Source organism: Natator depressus, chromosome 3, assembly GCF_965152275.1.
Source record: "Natator depressus isolate rNatDep1 chromosome 3, rNatDep2.hap1, whole genome shotgun sequence".
In the NCBI taxonomy this organism is placed as follows: Eukaryota; Metazoa; Chordata; order Testudines; family Cheloniidae; genus Natator; species Natator depressus.
This window is the reverse complement of record NC_134236.1, coordinates 138428177-138455264: the sequence shown is the minus strand read 5'-3', so window position 1 is coordinate 138455264 and position 27088 is coordinate 138428177.

Genomic DNA, 27088 nt, shown 5'->3' with positions numbered 1-27088 from the left:
CCACAAGATCCCAGCCAGGTACCAACCTCATTCTTAACTCCCACAACTCTTGGGCTGAGATCACTATAATCTGAAGGTGAGGAAAAGAAGTTTGTGGAGGCTAATTAAATAAATACTTTGCTAAAGCCAGGTACACTCTGGAAAGAGTAGCACATTAATCAGGGCTTTTTTATACCCAAATGTGTTCTTTCTCACTGCTCTTGTAGTAGGCAGTGCAACCTGTGATGCAGGGAAAGATGGCTAATGAAGCGGGCAGGGTGGGGGAGGCAGGTCAGCCAGTGTGGAGAGCTGCACGGATGAAAGGTAGAATGGGATCTCAGCCCAAGAAGCCCTGGAATGCGATTCCTTCCAAGGACATGCTCATTTGAGATGTAAGGATATTGACTTGGTGTGCAACAGAATGTAGTAAGAAGAGCATGGAATGGATTTTATTAACACTATAGAGCTACTTGTGAATGATTTGGTGACTATAAATATTGGGGACTTCTTTCTCTGAATGTCACTGTAATCGGAAGTGAAAGTCACTAGATTGCTCACTGATTACTTTGACACTTATTTCCTTACTTGGGAAACCAAAAAGTTGCTAAATCTAGTGACAAAGTAGCCAGCTGGCAACAGGGCTGGGAGTTGGCTGCAGAGAGAAGTGCCAGTGGGATCTGGGACTGAAACGCTCTGCAAGAGCTGGGCTGGGAAGCTTCCGATTGCGGCCAAGGGGAGGCCTGCTGCTCGGAGGGGACCTGCAAACAAGGGGACCATGTGGATGGGTCTGAACAAGACAGACAAAAGGATGGGGCTCTGGCCAGGGGATCTGCAGGCCAGACCAGGAGAAGTGGCCTGGAGTGAGTATCCGTGGCACTAGGCCCACCTTCATACCCCTGATACTGGTTTTCCCCCCGGCAGCTGAGTAAGGAATGGTTGGTTCATCTTTTGGTAGTAACTTACAGCCATCAGGCCAAGGGTAACTGCAATGGTTGCTTCTGACAGCCCTAGTAAAACAGCTCTTAATTATTGATCAGGCTTTGAGTATTTATGGGAATCCACCGAGAGCTGGGCCTAGTGCTAGGAGCACCTATAACACTTACCTTAAAGTGTGTGGCACACCCCTGCTCACTGCCACACACCTAGGGGCCAGCAGTGGAGTCAGTTGCATTGTATTTCTTCTGATGCGCTGGGGTGGGCAGGGTGCTCCTTACAGCAGATTTCGCAGCATGGTGAATCTTATAATTCACAGAAAGGAACTATTAAGTATTTCAGCACTATTTCTGCATTGTCTGATCGCACTATACAGAGGCATTGTTAATGTCAATGGGTGTGCACACCATACAACATGCATTGCTTTTTGCACCATCTGATTGCCCTATTAGCTCGGAAAGGGTCTTTTTGTACTTTCTATAAATAAAATGTGCACATCTTTGTACACATAAAAATTTCAGGACTTGCCTTAGGGCTTTTGGCATCTCAAAGCAAGCAACTGCTAAAGTAAATCAGGATTATGGGCTTGATCCAGAGATGGTTAATGCCACTATAAAAGATGTAGGAAGAAACTGTTTAAAACCTTACCACTGTAAATCGTACTCCTCTTGTACTAAATAGCTTTCCATAGGAACAGACTGTCAGGCTGACAAAGGCAACTTTGCCTACCTGAACTGTGAGATAAAAGCATCAGTAACTGTCAAATTTGTTATCCGTGTGTTCTGAAAAGCATTCAGCTTAATGCTATTTGCTAATTTGTGGATGATTCTTAAAATGTTTAAAACAATGAAAATGTGTTGGAATTTACTCCAGTGGAAAGCGGATCTAAAATGCTACTGAATCAGGTTGGTGAAGTTTTACAACCCATTTGTCACTCACTTTGCCAAATGACTACACAGGATTCAGGGCAATAGAGAATCTAGCACAAGGTTTCTCCCATAGAATCTAATCTACCCTCATTTTACAGATGCCCTAGCCATTGGACCATCCTTCCCCTCAAAGTGCTGCCTTCCCATTGGGGAATAGAACTTCTGACACCTTCATGATGATCAGGGATACTTTCCACTAGACTAGAAAAAAAAATAGAGCTGAGAGATGTTCCTGCATTGACTCATGGATGGCAAAAGTGACAGTCTCCAGCACTGCTTTCGTTAGCAATTATTTTATGATCCAGGTGTAAATGAATGTTAAATTTAAGTCTTGTGCCTAATTATTTTTTAGTCTTCACTCTAAAAGGGCATCTGAATAGAAAGGTCAGAAAATGCTAACTATAAATTTCACGGGTCATTGTCTTTCAGTGGTAGGTTCTATTACCAGTAAAATTAAGTAGATAATGTGCCCTAAAATCTGCTTTATGCTCATTGTCTCAATTCACAAAGGCATCCCAAGCCATGATGTTCGAGTGTAAATTTTAACACTTGGAGCTTAATGGGTCTATTGGTCTGATACAAGTTTCCCTTTCAAGCTTCGCTGTTAACATTATTAAAACTGGTTGGCATTCCATTTTACCAAGAACTGGTTTAGTCACAGGGGACAGTGATAACTATAGTTGCTGGGGTTTTTTTCCCCCAGCAGAATTTATAAAACTCAATACATAATTCTCAACAGTTTAAGTCTTCAAAATGCTGTGCAATCATGACCTGATGGAGCCTCACAACTTCCATGGGAGGCAGAGAAGTTATCCCCATTTTACAGATACCAAAATAGAGCATGGGTAACTTGGCCAACCTCTAAGATAAACAGGAAATTGTCAGATTCAATTATTAAAACACTAGATTTCCTAGTTCTCATTCCTGTGTTTGGCCTGCTATATAGTAATGCTGCGAGAAAAAAATAGATGCAGGTAGGGTTGCCAATTTTCTAATTGCAAAAAATTGAACACCCTTACCCTGCTCCTGCCCCGCCCCGCCCCACCCCTTTCCCGAGGCTAACTGAAAAATCCTAGGTTATGGCAATATTACAGGCAGGAAATATAAATAAGGTTTGCTGGGCAACACTAATTCACCCACATCGATTTCAATTAAAATACAACATATATGCAAGGCAAGGAAGTTAATGTTGCCCTGAGAAATTTTAAAGGAAGCTGACAGCTTGAACTGTTGTCAGTTTTTTTTTTTTTGTTTTGTTTTTTAAAACTTTAAGTAGTTACCACATAAACCACCAGAGAAACGGGGAAACTTACTACATACTAAATGCATTCATATGTACTAAATGAACAAACAAAAAGAGAGGAAAATATTTTCTCCTCTAATCAATTTGAGTTATAGTATTTTCAGGTGTTACCTGTGAGACAAGACAAAAATGTGATTTTTAATTATAATGACATCCCTTAAGTGTGTCACTTCCTGACTTTTGAGTGTTTAAATCTGTACTCTGAATGCTACATAAATAAGATTACAGAAAGCTAATAGTCAGTCTGTGCACTTCTATGGCATCATCCATATGTGCCATCTTCTGTGTGCATCCAACTCCTGCTTTGTGTAGTTAGAATGTCACTTAAACAGCTGTTCCAGCTGAATCCCTACTAAAGGCAACAGTTAGTTCCTTTCCTCCGACTTTACTCAGTTATTACACCACCAAGACTCTGATCCTGCACTGGGAGTCCCATTGACTTCAGCAGAGTTCCCTTGGCCACAAAAGTCTGCCCACACGGAGCTCTTTGCAGGAGCTAACCCTTTGTTTGGGTGTTCTCTTTATTTTTCTTGGAACGCAGCAGCCCCAACTCTCCCATAAAATGCGTGTGTGGTTTCATGAGCTGTCTCACTCTTTCCCCTACAGCTGAGGATTAGTGTAGGTCTTATCATTATTGTGCATTTATACAGTGCCTTCACAAGGTATTAGGCACTTGTCAGAATCCAACAGCTTAGACCGGAAGGCCTCATGCTGCAGACAAGCAGGCATTGTCTGGGGCTTCTGGCACTGCTCCCCTACATGTGGGAGCAATTCCACACAGCAATTGGGACATGCATCTTCCGGCTCCTGAAGGATCATATGAGGTCAGCGGTCGGACCCGCAGTGCTGATCCCCGGCAGCCACACAATGAACCTGGTAGCTTCGGATTCACGCCCGCCACAGCTTCCCAGCCTATGGGAGCTGCAGAGCTGGTGCTCGGGATGGTGCCTGTGAGTGGGGGCAGCAGACGAAGACAGATTTTTTTTTTTAAATAATGCTCTGTCAACATTCTGTGCATGCATGCCTAGGAAAGTGGGTGAGAATACCTCAATGTGTACCTGTGAAATATGATTTGCAAGGGTGTACATGGGATATGACAGGAATTTACTTTGATGAAAGCACTTTATGGCTCATGTGACTAATAATGGGATACAGAGGTTTTTCATTTCCAGGTCACAAATCCAGCCCAAGCAATGAGTGACAGAACAGATGAAATGGCCAGCAACTGGTCTCTCTCACCAGCCACTACCACAGTTGCCACAACTGATATGCTTTGTCAGTCTCAGCAGAGAGTCCCAAAGACTGAAAGGGGCTGGAGAAAACTATTATTTTTAACGCCTCAGATAATTCTCCGCAGGCCAGCCTGAATTGCTGCCCATGTTGTAGCCTTTCTGTTGATGAAATATGGGGCTTCAGTCTGCAGGCATATCAATCAAAAACTGTTTCTCTAATAAAAATATACATAGGAAATAAGCAAAAAGAAAAGGAGTCCTTGTGGCACCTTAGAGACTAACCAATTTATTTGAGCATAAGCTGTAGCTCATGTAGATCATGAGCTGTAGCTCACGAAAGCTTATGCTCAAATAAATTTGTTAGTCTCTAAGGTGCCACAAGTCCTCCTTTTCTTTTTGCGAATACAGACTAACACGGCTGCTACTCTATAGGAAATAAGGTTTCACATGCAGTTATGCACTGAACAATTAGCAACCGCAGTCAAGTTGCTAGCTATTTTGCAGAGGCAAATGAGATTAACTCTCAGGGTATATCTACACAGGGATAAAAGACCTGCTGTGGGATCTTTGGCTGCTGTGGGATCCCCAGTTTCTCTGTTGTTGGGGCAGGAAGAATAAATTGTTATTATCCTGATTATGTGAATCAAGGACAGTAGAACTGTACTTGGCCTTTTGGTATGATGGAGGGACTCGCCATCACCTAAGTAGCACTCGCTAGGCAAGGGACATGGGTTCCAAAACTCAGTGAATCGAGAGAGGCTGGGGACAGGTATTAATATCATCTGGTGGTATGGGCTCCCTGGTGAGGGCCTTACATGCTAATTGCACTTTCTTCTCTCTCCACTGTGGAATATCAGAGCTAATTTTGATTCCATTAGGGGTCTAGTTACAGGCTGCTGAGCTGAATTCACTTTGGGCCAATGGTGCACCAGCATTGAGGCTCCTCTACTACAAGCTGAAATCACAGAAGAGCTAAACTTACTAAGAGCTGAAATCACTGAGTGTTGTGTTAAATAGTGAGGGGGCCTGAAGATATATTGTGGAGCAGTTCGCAGGATGGCTGGAGCAGCTCATGGGGGCGGCTGGCAGAGCAGAACAATTTGTGGGACAGCTGGTGGAGTGGAGCAGAGCCCCACGGAGAGGCAGGGCAATCTGCTTTGGACCACGTAAGGTGCCCCAGGTTGGGAGGTAAAACTCTGCAGATAAACTTTCGAGCTCTGGAGTTGCACTGAGCAGGGACAGATACTTTTGGGTTGTTGGACTTTTGGGACTTTGGGTGACTTTGGGTTGCTGGACTCAAGAACCAAAGGGAAAGGACACACCCCAATTTGCTTGGGGTGGGTTTTTTGCTCATGGGTTGCGTTATGAATCCTGTTGGTGGTGTTTCCCCAACATAATGCCGCATTGTTTCTCTCTGTTATTAAAAGGCTTTTGCTACACTCAGACTCTGTGCTTGCGAGAGGGGAAGTATTGACCATTTGGGCAGCTATGGGCTTATGCTAGGCAGGGTGGGTGTGCCTATGCAAATGAGATCAGTCCCTGAAGTTCTTTTCCACAACTCACCACAAAATGTCAGGGAGGAGCTCATCCTGACTCTGCTTACATCTGTATTTTGTATAATTTAAAATGAAGGATAAAGAATGTATTAAATGTATTGGTGTATGATTTGACCATATTCTGCCAGCCACCCTTTCTGAAAGCAGAAAGGAATGGCCTAATGGGCCATTGGTAAAAATACATCAGCCAGAATCTGTATCTGAACTGATTTCAAAGCAGTAACACACCTTTTAGAGTTACCACTTCGTTGTAGGTTTAGTATTATTTTAAAGTAAGTAAAAGAATGCAATGATTGTTTTCTCCTGCATTGCAATTTGATGTTCCTGTTAAAATGCTCTGTGTAAATCAATTCTGTGTTGTGTGTGAATGAGGTATGTGTGTGTTAGAAGATAATGTGAAAGCCATCACCGGACCTGGTTTCTCCCTAGAACATCTAAGACAGATTAAGGAGGTTGCAACACACCCCTATTGAAATGTCAGAGAAGGGCAGATTGACAACTCTAAAGATGAGACAGGCACCTATCAATGGGGACAAGATAGCAGTGATCTAAACCAGCATGGGATAACTCCCTAAGAAAAAAAAAAGCATTCAAACAATTGATTACAGCATGAGGGTGCAGAACTCATTGGTCCCAATGAAGGAAAATCACTATATGAACAGGGTGCCTTGCCATAAAACTTTGGGTTTGTCCTGCCAAGACTTCCCTGGCTCCTACCTACCCACGATCAACTTAGCTGGCCACTAGATTGATCCGGACTCTGGACTGGTAACTGTAACATCAACTGGCGGGACTGTGTGCGTGCGCATGTTAGAGATTGAATGCATATGCTAATTGTTGTATCCTCAATAAACATGGCTTATTGCCTTTTCCCCTGAAAAATATCCCGTGTGCTTCTTATAAGCGTAACAATACCCTCAGAGGACTACAGGACCTATGCTGAGCAGATCCTGGCATAAGACAAACCCAAGCCTGAGTTTTAATAAGACAGTCTCACGTTGTGCTGAATACTGAGCTTGTCCCAGGCTATGATGTCATAGGGAGCAGGAGGGAAACTGGAGGTGCTGACAGGCTTCCAGCTGCCGGAACAGGGTTGAATTCTATTCATGAGAAAAGACTGAGTTGTATCAGCAATCATGCTTAATTCCTTCCTTTGTGCATATGCAATTCAGTGTGGTCTTTAATTACGTGATCATGTTTTTTAAGCAGTGTAATCAAATGGGCAAGGATTTTTTCCTCCTTTTAAAAAACTTAGGCTCAAATCTCACAAGAACTCATGTACTCTGTTAGCTTTAAACATGGGAATAGGCCCACAGGACTTGATCCAAAGCTTATTGATGTCAATGGGAGTCTTTGGTGTCCAAGGGCCTTGGGGCTATTTCCCTTTAGTCCCTTGTCTTCACATGATTTGCCATTTATAAACACAAGAATAGATGTAGAATATTTAACTTTTCTTAAAGTTGCTGTATTGTCATCTTTCCAGCTCATCTCAGAGCAAGAAGGAACCACTTTTCTTCCCACCCTTTGCCTCCACGTAACAGTGGTGTAGCTAGGAGTGGAAATTTGAGTGGGCTCTGACTTTGGGGTGAATGGGCAATGACAGACGGTGCTAGATCAGCTTCTCCCGACAGCATGCCCTCTTCCTCGCCCTGGTGTCCTCAGACACAGGGCTTCAGCTGCCTAGCTGGCACGTACATGTGGTAGCTCAGAAAATGGCAAGGCAGAGCTGCCTGAGTGTAGCTTTCTGAAGGGTGGACGCAGAGCTCCGGCCTGGATTTCAAGTGCCCGCGTGATGCTCCGGGCCGCTGTGGCAGCGCTACACCCCTGCACAGATTTGATTGGGCCTGGATGTTAAGTTGGGGGGGGGGGACACAAGGCTCACCTGCCCCACCTGTAGCTGTGTCCCTGGCATGTAAGTACTGTCTCTTTTCCTCTAGGATGAGTGTGTGCTTTGGATGGTGGGTTTTATCCTCTGCGCTTCAAAAACAGCTGATAAGATTTTATTCCCAACAAGTAGTTACTTGCAGCTAGAGATGAAGCATTGATGGGGTCAGCGGAAGAGGGTTTAATAAAGACAGCGTGTCTTCAACTAGGAAACTTTAATAAACTTTTGTAATCTTGACTAGCTTTTACTACCTGCAAAGTGCTATAATGAAGCACTGTGAAAGCCCCGAGGGCCTCTTATGCTCACACCACATATTACTTGTTCAGCTTGTCATTCAAAATAATACATTTTTAGAGTGGAATTGAGTGGCCCTTACATGTGACAATTAGGGCAGCCCTGTAGCCCCTAGCAGTGCTGAAGCCAGTGGTTGAGAAAAAAAAAAAAGCTGTTGGAGGTTAATGCACTCAGCTCTTCAGGTAAGAGGCATTTTTGACTTGTTTTATATAAAAGATTTATATGGACTCAGTATGGGGTTGTAGGAACGTCACAAGGAAATGTATAAAAGTCTCAGTTAAAAATAACCAGAAGTTTAGGCATTAATAGATATATTCCTCCATCTAACTGTTGCAGTATATTTTGGAGTCAGGGCATTACTGGCCTTGGGACAGGTAACGGTAAATTAAGTCATTGGTTTAAAATCATGATTGGTTTAAATCCAGCCCAAGCAATTTTGTCCATAAGTCTATACCACCTAGTAGGTATGTGGTGGCCCTGCTGAAACAAACCCCCTAAGAACGGACACGTGTCCACACCATCATAAAGTCTTCACAGACAGTGCTCACAGTGGGTCAAATGGGTATGGAGAGTGAATTTTCCTTTTACCAGGGTGGAGGTATCTCCTGAACACGGTTAAAACACATGGGCTCACAACTATGCACCATTGCTGTTGGCTCTGGTCTGTTAATAGAAGATTCAGGTTTCAGGGTTTTTTAGGTTTACACATTTTAGACATAGGTGTAGTTTGACTTCTGTAGTTGGTGGGGGGAGCAGTAAGATGCTTAACTGTAAGCATGAGAGTAGTCCCTCTAGTCTAAATGAAATGCGCCCAGGCCAGGACCTCCGCTACAATCGTTTTGCTCTGCTGAGGCTACACAAAGCAGTCATAAAGGGGGCCTCAGAAGATTCCCCTGTTGCTGAAGAATCCACAGGTGATGGAAAGCTGGTGTAACCCTCAAGCTCCTGGAAAGTACTTAATGCCCTGCTCAGCTTGGTGATGTCTGCAAATATATTTTAAAGTAAGACTTTCCACTTGCTTCCCTTCTGCTCTCTCTTCCCTCCCTCTCATTAAAACCAGGTTTTATAAAAATGATTTTTAAAGTCTTGAGTGATGCGTGTTTGGGGGGGTGAAGGGGCGGAGACAGGAAAGTAAGTTTCAAGAATAGGAGCGAAGAGAATGTCGCAGTTCATGTCATCTTCAGTGATTAAGCATTGTGGGAGCCATATGGCTGTCAAGGACATGAAACCTGCCACTGCTCTCTCTTTCAAGAGGTTTTTCTAAGCATAAAACTCCCAGTTTAATTAGCAGAAAAGCTCATCCCTATAGACATACTGAAAACAGTGTTAGTTTCAAGCTTACAGGGGGATGAGAGGGGGGGAAAATGTTGCTTGAAGGCTTCATTGAAGTACACTGCTGTTTAATAAATCTGCGCCTATAAGTATTTCACTACTTGACAGCTGCTTTCCTCCCCCGCCCCCATGTGCTGATGTCACATTTACTTAATTTCTGAGAATTTAACCTTCAGGAATTAAAAACTGATGGAGTGCATGACGAGTAAGGGAATAATGGAACTAGTGAAAATGAAATCTTTCATTGATTTTTTCCTTTAAAGAAAAGGTGACCCCACTCCATGCAAGGCTGTAACCATGGTAGCAGTGGCAGAAGGGAAAAAAAAACAAAACAAAACCCACTTTGCTGTTACAGTAGGAGGCAGCAACGGACAGAGACGAATGTTTTCAACCCCATGATTGCAGGTGTGAGACATTTTAATTTAATAAGCTTTGACTTTGAAGATCAGTTGTCCTACTGTAACTCTCTAGAGAAGAGTGTCAGTGGTAACACACACAGTAATTGGGCCACACAAGCACCAGAGAAGCTGAGGGATATTAGTATTAGAGGAAAGCTGAATCCGTCTTGATAATATTCAAGAATGAATAATCTGTGATAGGTGGCCCTAAATCTGTAGGGCCTGGTTGTCATTTACAGGAAGCCCCCTTTGTGTCACTCTGGCAGGGTAACCAAGCCATAAAGTAGGGGTAAATGGACCTTAGTGTAACTTAGGATTCAGGCCATAGTGCTTAAATAATGCCCAGGAGGGAGGATAGAATTGAAAGTGAGGAAACAAGCTTGAGTAACTTGCCTAAAACCAGAGAGAGAGAGAGAGAATAAATCTGTATCAAATCTGGTGTTCGAATGCTCAAGTTCTTGTCTCAGTCGAGTGCTCAGAACATTCCTTTTATGCACCAGCTCTCTCCCACTGTACCCATGCCTCTTGCAGCCCCTTCCCCACCTAGCAGGGGAATGCCATTTAGCGTCATGTTAAGTTAGTTCTCTGGTCATCCTGATTTGTGTTACTCTAGAACATTTGGGGTTGGATTCTCAACCCCACCCATGTTCCGCTCTGTCATGGAAAGTGGAGGCCCACAGACATAAGGCCAGTTAGGGTTTCCTCGTTCAGCACCAGCTAGTCCCAGTAGAGATTAAAGCAACTGCAGGCCAATTTATGTCATAGGCATACAGTTATGCCAATAATGGACTGGCATAGCTGAAATCTACCTCACTCCTCCCTGTCCTATCATCCTTCTGTCTCTCCCCTTATGCTGGATGTGCCAGCTGCCCCTGCACCCAACAGTAGCTCCTCTACCAGCCTTATAACAGTGAAGAGTTCCTTTATACAAGGGATATTCTTCAATGGGCTGCTTCAGCTAAAAACAAGAAGGTGAGTGGCATGGACCAGTGAATCCACCTTTCAGTTTATGGGTTGATTCCATCAGAATAGCATTGCAAGACCTAAGGCCATTCAAACTGATCTGCAGTGGACACAATTAAGATTAAGGTGCCTCTTTCTCATATTTCCTTCCTATGTTTAAGGTAAAATATGCAGCAGAATGGAGGATTGTTCAGTATACAGAGACATTCCCTGGGAAATGAGAGATTTCAGGCCACCTTGTCCTTAAGAATATTTTTATTGAAAGTGCCAGATAAAATACATCCCTATAAACTTGTGGTCCTTGTGACTCAAAGCAGATGTGCACAGGCACTTTGTGTGCAGAGCTTTTTAATGGATTAAAAATAGAATATCAGGGTTCGAAGGGACCTCAGGAGGTCATCTAGTCCAACCCGCTGCTCAAAGCGGGACCAATTCCCAAATGGCCCCCTCAAGGATTGAACTCACAATCCTGGGTTTAGCAGGCCAATGCTCAAACTACTGAGCTATCCCTAACCTGGCCCAACCACCGGGGCGGGGTGGTAAAGAGAGAGAACAGCAGACCCTCCCTCAGGGCCACCAGCAGTGATTGGGCATTGCCTCTGTCTGGAGACAACACCTGGAAGAGCAGGAGAGAGTTCCCCACCGTCCTTGGGACGGTAGAGTCCGACTCCAGCCCCAAGCTCACCCCCTGATCACTCCTGGCCCCTGCTGCCTCCCCCGGTGCCCCATCAACCCTGGCCCCTGCTGCTTCTGTACCCACCTCCCCATCCAGGGCTTAATTTGTCCCTGGGCTTTCTGTGGGTGTGTAAGTCTGCTGTGAAAAGGGATATTTGTACGTTTGTTAATACGTACTTTTCAGAGCAGACTGAATAGCCAGCAAGATTCAAACCAAAAAAAGCAAAAGAAACAAGAAAAAAAAAAAAGAGACAAGAACATGCAAAGCGCCTTATTTGTTTTTCTACTCTGTTTAGGTCCAGTAAAGAATAGAAATAACTGTACATCATTTTTATTGAGTCTGCAAAAAAAAAATCCTACATAAATAGATTACAATTATTTGGAGACGTATACGTGCATATTTGTTTTTCCTAAACTCAGGTATTTTAGGAAAAAAATGTCAGAGCAGCCACCAGCAAGAGTTGGTGGCTGCACTCTGAGGCCACCAAAAAAAAATTTGTTGTGAGAACCCCTGCTGTAGAGGCATATGTTGCTTGACTGGTGTTCCTAAGAGTGTACATTTAGAAACAGCACTTGCACTCTGAAATCTATAGATGGAAATATTCCATGCATTACAAAGAAGCTCTAATGCACACAGATCTGGATATTCATACTATTAAACAGTTCTTTAGTGGTCTCCAAAGTGGGGTGCATGCACCCCAGGAGGTGCACAAGATGATCCATTTGGGGGGGGGGGTGGTGTGGGAAAGGAAGGGCAGCCGGAGGAGCACAACCTTAAGATTGGCCGGAATGCCACCCCTTACAGTGTGCCGCCCCAGGCGGGTGCTTCTTACACTGGTGCCTGGAGACGGCCCTGCAAAGTATCCTGAGGGAAGAGTGGGAGTTCCACAACATGGAGGGGTTGACAGTGGCACCCTCACTCATTCGCTCGCTTTCAGAGTATTGCGACGTATTGCAGTTTACGTATGCCTGGTTAAGTGGATCTACGGATTATCTTATCTAGTTTTAACTAAACTAACCCTCATAAAATGGACAAGTGGCTTAAAAAGATTCCTGCAAAGAAACCGTGGATTGAATACTAATAATGCGAGCATAAGCGTACAAGAAAATGGCAGAGCTGAAAGTTCACCTACTCCTAGTACAAGCTCTTTGTCAGCCACATTACAAGGTAAAAACCAATGACGATCTAATCAGATCTGACAAGAAGTCGGCCAAAAAAATTCAAAATCATCAAGAAAACTATTTGAAATATGGATTTACATCCACTATCGTTAACGATGAACCTCGCTTTAAGTGTATATTGTGCCTTGAGATATTAGGCAATGATACCATGAAGCCATTACGATTAGCAAGACATTTAAAAAAATGAGCATCCAGAACATGAAGACAAACCTCTATAATTTTTTCAGCGATGTTTCAAGTCATGCAATACTCAATCCAGTACTTTACAAAATTTCACTAAACGTAATAAGTGTTTAGAAGCCTCTTGAGGTTTCTTACTGAATAGCAGAAGACAAAAAGCCACATACCATTGGGGAAACACTTGTTCTTCCTGCCACGGTAAACATGGATGAAATAATACACGGAAAACAATATGGCGACAAACTAAAATGCATTCCTTTGTCAGCAAATACTGTTGGAAGACGCATAGAAAACATTGCTGAAGATTTGAAGAAATAAGTATTAGAACAAATTACGCAGCGTGGGAGGTTTGCTATACAGTTGGATGAAAGTACAGATGTTTCTAACATGTCTCAACTTATTGTATTTGCTAGATTCAGTTTCAATGATGAAATACATGAAGAACTATTTTTTTGTGAGCCACTAAAGGAAAGATTTCCTTCTTCCTTCACTTCTTTGATAAAAAGAATGTCTTATGGAAAAAACGTAAGTGTAACCACTGATGGAGCAGCTGCTTTGACTGGAAGAAATGATTCTGGGGTAAGGTTACAGAGATAGCACCACACGTGAAATTCATCCACTGCATCATTCATAGGCAAGCTATTGCAGCAAAGACGTTGGAGCCAGAAGTGCACAAAGTGCTACAGGATGTCATCGATGTGGTTAATTTTATAAAAAGACCTTTAAATAGAAGAATCTTCACAATACTTTGTAATGAGATGGGGAGTGACCATGAAAATATTTTGTACCACACAGAGGTTTGCTAGTTATCTTGTGGCAAAGTGCTTAAAAGAGTTGTCGAACTTAAAGATAAGTTCGGCATTTATTTTACAAAAAGACAAGTGTTCCAAATTTGCTGACCTTTTCTGTGATGACAAGTGGCTGTCAGTAGTATGCTAGCTAGCAGATATTTTCAAAAAAAAAAAAAAAAAACACAAACACACTTAGTCTGTCCCTTCAAGGTAAAGGTGACGTTTTAACAATGAGTGAGAAAGTAACTGCTTTTCGAAAGAAACTCACGCTATGGAGAAAGCATTTTGAAAACGGATGTTTGGAAGTGTTTCCATCATTATGTGATTTTGCTGCCGAAAACGATGTAAGTGTGTCACCTATAAAAAAAAAAATCTAAAATCTGCATACTTAAAAGACTTGCAAACAGAATATTCTAACCGGTTTAAAAATCTTCCAAATGAAGAATTTCAGTGGGTTTTGAACCCATTTGTTAAAAATATAAAAATGCAACACCTTCCGATTAGTTTACAACAACCACCACCGATTGACATCAGGGAAGATGGATATTTACTAGCCGAATTTCAACAAAAACCTTTGCATAATTGGTGGATGGGATTGAAAAAGGAGTATCGTGATTTAGTAAGCGCAGCCAATGATGCACTTCTTCCATTTGGATCTAAGTATCTTTGTGAGGCATCTTTTTCAGCTATGACAGCCATTAAAACCAAGGTGTGAAATAAACTGAACTTAGAACCAGACCTTCGAATCGCTGCATCACAAAGTGTTAAACCAACATTTTCAAAAATAATGAAGCGTATTCAATCACATTGCTCTCACTAAATCATTTTTTTTTTAAGTGAGAGCAAAAAGGTTTCTTGTACTGTTAATAAATAAAATTTAAAATTTCATCTCATCCTTTTTTAATTTCTATTTTGTGTATGTTTTATAATGTACATATTAGTACAGTAGTACATGTATACAATTTATACATAAATATACATTTTTGGGGGGTGCATGCTCAAAAAATTCTTTTACCGACAGGGGTGCGTGATCAAAAAGGTTTGGAGACCACTGCTTTAGAGTATGACGTGCCCCACGTACAAAGTGCTTCATAAATATCCGTGACAAATATATTGCAAAGGGAAACGTGATGCAACACACAATCCTCTGTTCAAGTGGTTCTGCCAAATGGGTTAATGGAATATAGACTTGGTTTAAGAATCAATGTATTGGAACCCAAAAATGTTAATAGTTTCTTCTAACATGCACATGTTCTTTAGACTAAAAACATATTAAACTCTGTAAAGCTCCTAGGGGACACTTGTATTTCCTTCACTAACAACTGTGTGGGCTTAGATTCCAACAGAGAGGATCAACACGCTAATGAGGGAGTCTGATGTGGGTGACAGTACTGAATCTCCACATAAGTAAATGCCTGAGGCAGATGCCTATTAGTCTGAGTATACAAGATATACATATTTGAAAGGTCTGCGCATGAGCCAAGGAGTAACTTAGTTTTGAACACTGGCCTTGGTTAAAGACATTTTCTGATCAAGCTTTCACTCATTGCTTGACCAGACAATTTCACCATATTTGGAGACAGGGTGGGTTTATAAAAATGGAGGATGACTTGGCAATTTGTTTTGTTTGTCCCGTTTTCCTGACCAGCCATTTCTGACTGCTTACCTACTTCAGTTCATTTTGAAGAATTCTACTAATAATCTGTGATACAGAACGCCAGACAATTGCACCCAGTGAAGGCCACCATTGATGTGGGAACAGTGCTGCAATGCCAGGCCACCTCTGCACATTTGCCCTTTTCTCTCTCCTCACCCCTTACAATGATGAAAGAGAAGCGAAGCAGTAAAGAGTATGGGAGAGGGTGGGGGTAAAAGTGCAGCCTCACCAGTTCACGTGAACCATTTCTCCTGTGATTGTGTATGAATTTTATTTGGTTAACACTAGAATTATAAATGAACATTGAACTACAGTTGATAAATTGAACAAAGTACATCACATGACACATGCACGTCCACTTGCTCTTCCACACAATTCATGGGGTTATTCACCACACAGGTGCCTCCTGCTAGACATTTCAGGAATTAGCTCAGTCCCAGTGGGTTCGCCCTCAGATGGTGGTGGCTTTTCAGTCCTTGGCTCTGCCTGCAGACCCGTTACAGCTCCTTTGCCCTCTTCCCAGGGCCTTGAGCCTGTAAGCTCTGGCAGCCCACCAGGAGCCCTCTAGGACACCAGTCATCTCCCTAGGGCTCCCTGCAACAGGCTCCCTCGCTCTGGTCTGCAGCTTCCTTTTATATGGGCCAGCTGGGCCCTGGTTGGTTGGTCCAGCTGCTGCCCTAATTGTCTGCAGTCGTTGCCCTAATTGGCTGTTTCCCCCTGCAGCCACTCCTTTGGCTGCCTGCCTGCTACTCAGCCTCCCTAGGTTGGTTTTAACCTTCTCAGGGCCTGTGCAAGGCAGACGCCCCATCACAGGGCCCATTGCCAAAGCTGTACTGTGTCTAGTGCTTGGTCATGCTTGCCAGTCTGCTTCATCCACCCACCCAATTCCTAAAGTCCCCCTACTTATACAATCGCTTTGCATGCTGACCAGCTTGTATATCCCTGAAACCTATGCATCAGACACGAGCAAAAGATTGCTGAGGCAAGAGAGTTGGTTAACACACAAGGAAGCAAAGTCAGCACCAGGGATAGAAATTCTCTTCCAGAGGTCTCTCCCGATGTGAGGGTGGGGACTTGTCTTCAGAATGTGATGAGCACGGAACTACATATCTGAGCTACAGGAAAGGGACCGTTAAGCCTGCCAGATACAGGAATATGACCTTGCACAGCCAAAGGTTCATGTCCACACCCTGTCTTCTCAAGTCCTATAACATCTGGATGCAGTCCTCTACGTAATTTGATAGTTACGAAACCCCATTATTGTATAAATAAAAAGACGTTCACTTTTTTTAATTCTGACTGAATATTCAATGTCTTTTATTTAGTGAAGTCTTGAAAAATCAAAATTCCTGGTATTGCCTATTTTTCTTTTGAGTTGAGTCCTTTTGTTCCCTGCTCTGAAGGCTACAGAATTGGGTGTAGCATTTATTAAAGTTCAGTCCTGACATTTAAGTTTCTTCCTGGCTAAGACGTCAATCCTGCCACAAGGTGGCACACACACTGTATCGGTTTGACATTACCGCTACCTTTCTTAATTCATAATATACACTCTTACATGCCCTTCTGGTTGACTTGCATTTTAAAATCTGCTGATAATCATTAGGTCAGAGGGGCACTTCAGAAAACGTCCCCCCCCCCCCCCCGGAAAAAAAAAAAAGGATGGGGCAGAGTGCATCATCACTAATTTTAAGTTTGTGTTTATTTCAATTCACCAGGCCTTTCAAGGCATGTGCACATTAATTTACTCTACATTTCATTCCAAAAAGAGTATGTAAACTATAAATTGGGCATAATCAGCAGAAAAAGACGTTTCCTGCTTACAATAGCTAGTGTAGTGCTAGATCCTCACCTGAGATCCAGTCCCACTGTGATACTCTGCTTGAACAAAGGGGATGAAGAACAGCTGTCTCAACTCCCCTGCTGAGGGTTGCCTATTTAAGTACAACTAGGCTAGACTACAGAGCTCCTACACAATCCCTTTCAGTCCCTGGCATAGGGGGTTTCAGATCATGGCCAGAGAATTATTGCTTTCCATCTATTCTTGGCTGGTATTAAGGCACCCTGGGGCCATACCCAATAGTAGAATTTAGGTTATGGTGGTGTCAGAGCAGATGTAAAACCAGCACCAGAATTCGGGGACCCGTTGCCAGCTTTTTTGAGACACTTGGTGCAGCTGAGCATCAGGCCCATTCAATTTTGTTCGAATAGTGTGTCTCAGGATGTCAAGATGCCATGGCTAGAAATTCAGCAATTAATTAATGAAAGGAGAAGAAAGGAAGAAAGTCATTGTGTTGAGTAGGGACAAACCTCACTAATTGTGCAGAATGCAAAATATGTCTAAGTGATTCAATAGCCAAAATAACTAATGTCTGGATTTGACATACTGTTCTTAACCCACCTCATCTGGGGAAACACACCCTGCATAAAGGTTAAAAACAGGAAGCCCATTTTCTTGCAAGGGCAAACTGGAGAAGGTTGCATGTGACATTTGTCTTCCTTTATGCAATTTCCCAATTGTGATTTGAGAAGTAGCTAAATGAAAATACCTGTGGCAAAAATACAAAACTGCATGATTCTACAATGCATACCACATGAAAGCTACTGATGAGATGCAGTCAGCAAAACTTACCTGTGCAAAGGGAGTCATAAGTTATTCAGTAGCCCGTACAGGGATGGTGGGCATAGTGTACACCACATTAATATAATACACTGGATATTTAAAGTGTTGGGAAGTTGCTAACTGAATGTATGCTCTTCCCATAATTATGTTCATGCATGTCTGGTATCTCATAACACTTGGGAAGTCAGCTTTGTCATCAGAAAATAGGAAGCCTGTCAAAACCATAAGACGACATATGAATGGTATGTCCTGGCACAGGTTGGGAAATACCACATTCCAAACCAGCTGTGTGTAGAGATAAGGAAAGGTATAGAACAACAAGTTCAAGGAAATGGGGCCACAGAGCCCTGAGTTCAGGTGGTCATGGAGTAAGATTGTAAATCCAAAGAAGGCTCCCTATAGAAACAATACCCTAAAAGGAAAGGACTTATTTTGAAGTAGATTTGTACCAGGGATGGAAGGGTCTTTCTTGGACCCTGGCAAGATAGATAGGTGACAGGCATGTAATAATGTAATTCTCACAGTAACGAGGTGATGATCTGTTTCTTCCAGACTAGGTAGATTGAATGATTGACATGAACACGCTTTCTTGCTTATCACTAAAAACACTTTGCTATAAATTATTAAGCTGGACAGAACTGTAAAAGCCCACTTTTTCCCTACCCTTTTCAGCTTGGGCAATGAAATGCAGTCAGTTTTCACTTCCTTCTGTTGCGCCAGTAATAATCTATCTGTTTAAAAACTATTGGGCCTGGTTCTCATTTACACTAAAGCTTTAAAGTAGGAATAAGTAACATTTATACTTACCATTTGGTCTCTTTATGCTGCCAGAGCAGCATGCAGAGCAGTGAAGTAGGGCCATGGTGTAAGTGAGAATCAGGCCCAGTTTGTACTAAATATAAAACATGGTCCGAATTTGAGCTGACAGTGCCCTTCAAGTTTTACATGGATCTAGGCCACCATTCTTTTCCTAAGTCATGGAAGGAATGAGTCATTGTGTGATTCCCTGAGCGGACAAAAATAAAGTTGTGAAAACTGGTGACTGTGCATGAATCTCACCAAAGCGACAGTTCTTCTCTGTGTTTGTTATACAGCACAGCTAAAAATAGCTGGTACGATGTTTAGCTTAGATTTACTGGAGCATATTTACTGGAGCACTCCCTGACAACAAAAAATCCTTCAGTGACTTGGTAACACTGGTGCAGATGCTAGAGAATGACTAAAGATACAAGATCTGGATATTAGAGAGACATGGTGGGTGAGGTAATATCTTGTACTGGACCAGCTTCTCTCGGTGAAAGAGGCAAGCTTTCAGAAGACCTGTGTAATCTTGTTTCTTCTATTGGTGAGAGAGAGAAGAGCTCTGTGTAAACTCTTTTCTTTCTCACCAACAGAAGAGACAAGCTTCTCTATTTCACCAACAGAAGATATTACCTCACACACCTTGTCTCTCTAATATCCTGGGATCAACACAGCTACAACACTGCAAAGATCTGGCTATGATACATGAACAGGTTCTTAGGAAGGTCAGCGAGAAAACTAGTTAACAAGAGATGTGTTTAAGATATTTGTACCCTTAAGTACATGAATGCATGTTTGCAGGTAGTTATATACAATTATTTACTTGATTATGTTCTATTAATACAAGAGTTAAAAAAGGTAATAAGCACAACTTTGTTTTAAAGGGCCACTTCTTACCCTCAGTTACATTTATGTTACCTTATTAACTTCAATAAGAGTTGAAGTACTCTACCTGAGGGCAGAGTTGGCCCCCACATGATTTTAAAGCAAGTAAAATATGGTAGCAGTAGCTTCTAGCGTACTGATCACATAGATGAACTTTCACTCTAGCCATCTCTTCTCTAACCCATAACCATGATTAAGCCAATGTTTCTTTTCTTGATTTTTCAACAAGATAGGAAAAGGCAGCCCAGGTTGCCAAGACAGCAACGAATGAACAAGGGGAAAGCCGACAGGTGCAGAGGAGCATATGATTCAGATAGACAGGGATTCTCTATATTAACAGGGATTCTCTATACCCTAGTAAGAGAAAGAAGATAGAAGTACAGGTAGGAACTGAAGAGAAACAGTCAGATGATAAGTCTCATTCATTCACATCACAATGGCAGACAACTAAAAAGTAAGAAATTGTATAAGTACTTCTATAAACGTGCTAGAAGGCTAAATACTAAGATGGGTAAACTGGAGTGCCTGGTATTAAATAAAGGAATTGATATAATAGGCAAAGAAACTTGGTGAAACAATTATAATCAATGGGACATGGTAATACCAGGGTACAAAATATATAGGAATGAGAGAATAGGTTGTGCTGGTGGGGGAGTGACACTATGTGAGAAAGCCTAGAGTCAAATATAACAAATAATTAAATGAATCAAACTGTACCATAAAAGCTAAATACATTCTTTGCATTGGTGTTCACTGCAGGAGGTGGTGAGGCAGATTCCCTCACCTGAGCCATTCATTTTAGGTGACACATCCTAGGAACTGTTCCAGATTGAGGTTCAATAGAGGAGGTTTTGGATCAAATTAAGTTAAACAATGGTAATGAACACAACAGGTTGGGGAAGAGAGTCAACCCAACCCTTTCGTAAAGCGTAATCATGGCTCACGAATTAGAGTTCTTTGAGAGGGTCAAACAAAAATGTGGACAAGGGTGATCCACTGGATATAGCGTACTTGAATTTTCAGAAAGCCTTTGATGAGGTCCCTCACCAAAGGCTCAAGCAAAGTAGGCGGTTGTGGGGTAAGAGGGAAGGTCCTCTCGTGCATCAGAAACGGATTAAGAGACAGGAAACAAAGCATGGGAATAAACGGTCAGTTTTCAGAATGGAGAGAGGTAAACAGCAGGCTTCCCCAGGAATCTATACGGGGACCAGTGTTGTTCAACATGTTCATCAATGATCTGCAAATTTTGCCACCTCACTGTTTGCCTCTTTTTTCCAGATGATACAAAATTACTCATAACAGTTAAGTCCAAAGCAGACTGATTAGTGAGAGCCCTTTATAACTTAACTGCGTGACTGGGCAACCAAATGGCAGATGAAATTCAATGTTGATAAATGCAAAGTAATGCACATTAGAAAAAAATCCCAACTATACATACAAAATGATGGTTTCTAAATTAGCTGTTACCACTCAAGAATGATCTTGGAGTCATTGTGAACAGGTCTCTGAAAAACATCCACTCAGTGTTCAACAGTAGTCAGAAAAGCTAACAATGTTAGGAATCATTAGAAGAGGGATAGATAAGACAGAAAATATCACAATGCCACTCTATAAATCCATGGTACTCTCACACCTGGAATACTGATGGGAGTTTTGGAAACCCCATCTCAAAAAAAGAGACACCGTATGTTAGAATTGGAAAAGGTACAAAGAAGGGCAACAAAAATTAGTAGTGTGTGGAACAATTTCCATATGAGGAAAAATTAGAAAGACTGCAGCATGGGGGGAAAAAAAAAAGATTAATTGGGGGGATATGATAGAGGTCTATAAAATCATGAATGGTAGAGAGAAATTATTTTATTCAATGTTATTTACACCCTCCGCCCCATGTAACACAAGACCCAGGGGTCACACAATGAAATTAATAGGCAGCAGGTTTAAAACAAACAAAAGGAAGTACTTCACACAAAGTGTGTAGTCAACCTGTGGAACTCATTGCCAGGGGATAGTTTTGGCCTTCACAACATAACAGGTTCAAAAAAGAACAAGATAAATTCATGGAGGGTAATTCCATCAATGGCTATTTGCTAAAATGATCAGGGATACAACCCCATGCTCTGGGTGTCTAGCCTGACAGAAGCTAGGAGGTGATGGATCACTTTGATAATTGCCCTGTTCATTCCCACTGAAGCACCTGGCATTGGCCACAGTAAGGAGACAAGATACTGGGCTAGATGGACCTTTGGCCTGACTCACTTTGGCCTTTCTTATGAAAACACTAAGGCTACATCTACACTATAGAGTCCATAACAACATAGCTATGCTGGCATACCCCTCTGGTATATATGCAGCCTACACTGACGAAGAGTTTTCCTCTTGGTGTAGGAACACCTTCTCCCTGAACGATGTTAGCTATGCGAACAGAAGTACTTCTCTTTTGCCAGAGCTACATATACATTGTGGATTTTGTCAGCCCTGACTGACTAACTGTAGACCAAGCCTAAAAAGCAGCTGTCAAGCTTGGATTCCCTAGGGCAGAATTGGGTTAGTGAGTGAAGCCCAAAGTAATGCTCTTCAGCCATTTTATCAAACATAACAGGGAGTTGGATGGAAAGAGGGATATAGAACTGTACAAAACAAAATATTTTGCAGCCTGCTTCCATAGCCATTTGTTTAGCTATGAAGTAGAGGTGCTCTAGTACATAGGGTTAGTATAGTTCCTTAAGATATGATAAATACAAAGCAGATACTCCCTAAAGGTTAATGGCTACAAATGATGCTTGTATTGAGTACTACTGCATCAGTGCCAAAGATATTTTCCATGATCACTCTTTATGTATCTTATTGTATTTTTGAAAAGATACTTAAACAAGTGATCTATTTCAATTGCCAGACGAAATCAGATATCTGACTGCTTGACAGACCTTTTTCTCCAATAGATTTTACCATCTGATTGTGGAGTGAATTTCCTGTTTTCACATATGCCCTTAGAATGTGTAATTAATTAATTCCTCACTAAGTTTCCTGCAGTCCCCTGAGATGGTGTGGTGTCCTTGCTATCCCAACTGCTGCTACAGAGATTATTAGAATGCTTGTCAGTTTGGTGTACTTTCTGTAACAGAAACTGAAAGTGTTTAAATACTCTTATACTGGAATTGCATGGATAGCTGTCAATTCCTGCAAAATCAGAGGCTGCCTAATACAGCTACCCACTAGGAACAGCAACAAATTTCTCTCTCAAGTCTCAGTTTTTAAATGTCACTGTTCCATTATTGATTTATAACACTCCTTTCATACCCGGTCCCACCAGAGTGGTGCACATGAAATTATTATTATATATACACCATTGCTTTTTTCTTGACTGAAGCCAGACTAGAGCGAAACATTGTAAGTGATGCTCTTTGTGTAAGGGATTAACTAAATCAAACTTTTGGGGCTTTTCAAGCAGCAGCCATCTTGCTTTAGACAGAAGATTGTGCAGTGTGTTGAAAATATATTTACATTTCTCTGAAAGATCATGGTTAGACAGTCTAATTTGATATATTTGCATAGAAAGCCTGCACGTGTGTTGTCTGCTTACAAGTGCACTTTGAATTTGCCTCCTGTCAAGGTTCCTCCCCCACTCTGAACTCTAGGGTACAGATTTGGGGACCTGCATGAAAACCTCCTAAGCTTACTTTTACCAGCTTAGGTTAAAACTTCCCCAAGGTACAAATTAATTTTATCCTTTGTCCTTGGAATATCCACTGCCACCACCAAACTCTAACTGGGTTTACTCGGAAACGTAGTTTGGACACGTCTTTCCCCCCAAAATCCTCCCAACCCTTGCACCCCACTTCCTGGGAAAGGTTTGGTAAAAATCCTCACCAATTTGCGTAGGTGACCACAGACCCAAACCCTTGGATCTAAGAACAATGAAAAAGCATTCAGTTTTCTTACAAGAAGACTTTTAATAGAAATAGAAGTAAATAGAAGTAAAGAAATCACCTCTGTAAAATCAAGATGGTAGATACCTTACAGGGTAATTAGATTCAAAACATAGAGAATCCCTCTAGGCAAAACCTTAAGTTACAAAAAAGACACACAGACAGAAATAGTCATTCTATTCAGCACAATTCTTTTCTCAGCCATTTAAAGAAATCATAATTTAACGCATACCTAGCTAGATTACTTACTAAAAGTTTAAGACTCCATTCCTGTTCTATCCCCGGCAAAAGCAGCATACTAACAGACACAGACCCTTTGTTTCTCTCCCTCCTCCCAGCTTTTGAAAGTATCTTGTCTCCTCATTGGTCATTTTGGTCAGGTGCCAGCAAGGTTACATTTAGCTTCTTAACCCTTTACAGGTGAGAGGATTTTTCCTCTGGCCAGGAGGGATTTTAAAGGGGTTTACCCTTCCCTTTATATTTATGACACCTCCCAACATTTCACCTGATTGCTTTAACGTCATGAAAGACACCTGTTATATAACAACAAATGAGGTTTTCAGTGCACAAATCAGGAAACTCAGTTACACAGCAAATTTAAGATTGCTGTTTGTGTTACATGCTGACGCAATACACCATGGTCACCAAGTCAGGATTTGCCAATAGTTGTGTCTGAGACAAGTTTTAATTCCTATTCTAAATATAGGATGAGATGTGTCTTGATGCAAGACTTGTGGAGCTTAGGAGCTCTTCAGGTCTGCTGAGCTGCAGGTAGGGAGCCTGGGGAGGGAAGCTCTCTGTTGAGCTGCATGAGCGATGGGAAGTGTCAGAGTTCAACTCGCTACATTGGGGTCTGTTGAAGTGCTGTTGATGGTGGCCGTCACTTCATCTCTAGTCACTAGGGCAGACAGCCTAGTCTGGCACATGCTGTACTAGTTGGCAGTGGTGTTGAACAAATTCACAGGTTGTGTGATTCTCCACCTATTAACTGAGCCCCAGGACTTAGCTTTGGTCTCTGCCAAGGGGAAAATAATTTACCTTACCATGCGGTAAGAAATCACAGTTCTGTTGTCATGCTACAAAGTGCCTAGCATGATGGGGTCTGACCTTTAGGCACAACTGCAATACAAATAAATAATCCTCCCACAAAGAGGCTATTGGCCCTCCCTGGAGAAATGGAGGGGCCAAAAAGGAACTAAGGGTCAAGTAATTACTTGGAGAATTCCAGGGCAAAGATCAGAGTGTGGACAGAGGTTGAACAGAAGAGGGACACTGAGTAGATACCCCAGACAATGCAAACACCCCATTTGACCTCTGGAAAGGGCGTGGAGGCCCAGGAGCAATGATTGCCTCCACCGCAGAAGTGAGGTTATATCAAATAGATGGAGATCAATTAAAGGTCTTGTACAAATATGGAGGGGGGGATGGTGTTATAGGAACAAGAGAACCAGAGGAGATCACCAAGCAGAGGACCCTGCCCCAGACTGAATCAGATGTGTGTGTAAAAAGCATCTTATGTTTTATCTATGAACAGGTAGCAAGTTCAGAAACTACATTAACTATCCATGCAATAAACTCTTACTTTGGGAACCTCCATACTTCCTTTAAAAACTGATCTCCTGAAGCTATACAAAGAGTTAAAATTAAGTCATTTGCCCAGTGCTCAAACATATTTAACACTGACAACTTTCTATGCAATTTCCAATACCTGGCCATGGAATAGAAATTGAAGGTTTCAGTGGGTAATGTTACTGTGCATTATAAGAATAGTTCATATGTGGAGAAATATTATAAGCGATTCATAAGCTTTAAAAAAGTAAAACAATGTATAAAAAGCAGATTTTTAACATTAAAACAATTCATATGACAGAAATGAAAATGTGGAGCTGGAAGGGTCCTCAAAAATTCATCTAGTCCAGGCCCTTCATTGAGGCAAAACCAAGTAAATCTAGACCCTTCCTGACAGGTGTTTGTCCAGCTTGTCCTTAAAAAGCTCCAGTGATGGGGATTCTACAGTGTCTTCCACTGCATAAGTATCCTTATAGTTCACAAAAGCTTCTAATATTTAACCTAAATCTCCCTTGCTGCGGATTAAGCCCATTAGTTTTTGTCCTACTTTCAGTAGACATGGAGAACAATTGATCCCTATCCTCTCTATATCACGTCTACCCCTTTGTCTCCTTTCCTCAAGGCTAAACATGCCCAGTCTATTTGTTTAACTTTTCCTTTAGGTCAGGTTTTCTAAACCTTTGATCATTTTTGTTGCTCTCCTTTGGACTCTCTCCCATTTATCTAGTCTTTCTTAAAGCGTGGCACCCAAAACTGAACGCAATACTCTTGCTAAGGCCTTACCAGTGCTGAGTAAAGCAGGACACTTCTGTTAATATACCCCAGAACAATATTGGCCTTTCTGCAACTACATCATTTTGAATACAACAATTTGTAATCTACGACAAACCCCAATTCTTTTCTGCAGTACTACTGCCTACCCAGTTATGCTCATTTTGTATTTGTGCATTTGAATTTTCCTTCTTAAAATGTACTACTTTGTCATTTTGTTGATTTCAGAGCAATTGTCCAGTTTATCAAGGTCATTTTAAATTCTAATCCTGTCCTCCACAGTGCAACCTCTCTCAGTTTACCGTCATCCACAAATGTTATCATATTTTCCACTCCACTATCCAAGTCATTAAAAAGATATTGATTAGTACTAAACCAATACATCCTCCCAGCTTGACAGCAAACCATTGATAAACTACTCTTTAAGTACAGTCTTTCAGCCAGTTGTGTACCCCACCTTACAGTAATTTCATCAAGACCACATTTCAGAAAGGCAATATCTTGAGGGAATTAAAGATTTTTTTTTTAAAGTCTGTGCCATTTCATTTAAATGGACATTATGAAAATCCTTTAGGTTTGCTTACAATGCACAACCCCTACAGGTTTGAAATTTAAACTTCTAATAAATGTTCTCCTTTGTACTGCACATTAGGGATGAAATTCGGAGAAGGGATTGACTCTTAGGTAAAATCCCCGAGTTGCCAGCGAATATTCTAATACACGTTGGGACCATGTGGGGCTCCAGTGGCATTTTTCTCTGAGACATAAGGGTTAGCTGCTTCACTGCCCTCTCTGTTAAAGGCAGTTAGCCCTCCAGCAGCCTATTTAAGGAAGAGAAGGACAGTTGATGGGTTTTGGGGAGTCAATCTAGTCTGTCTACACTGTGGGAAGTTTTTGTTCCCACACCAGCAAACAAGACTGAAGACAGTATGTTTGTTGCTTTCTTTCTCCCTATATGCAAGTCATGAGAGGGTTATGGCCAGCCAGAAAAGGGTTAACCCAAGAAAGAGAATGGACTTTGCAGGAGCTGTTTTTTGTTTCAACACTTTCTTGAAGAAAGAAGGATTGGGGCTGTGGGTTGGTTATTTTTATGCAGGACTAGACTTAGCTTTGGCTTTTTAAAGATGGGTGGAATTCCAGAGACTATGGCTTGTCCTCTGCCTAATTGACTTGGGTCGCACTCAGAAACAGACTCCCTCTTGGAGAGGGGAAGTAATCTTAATAAGG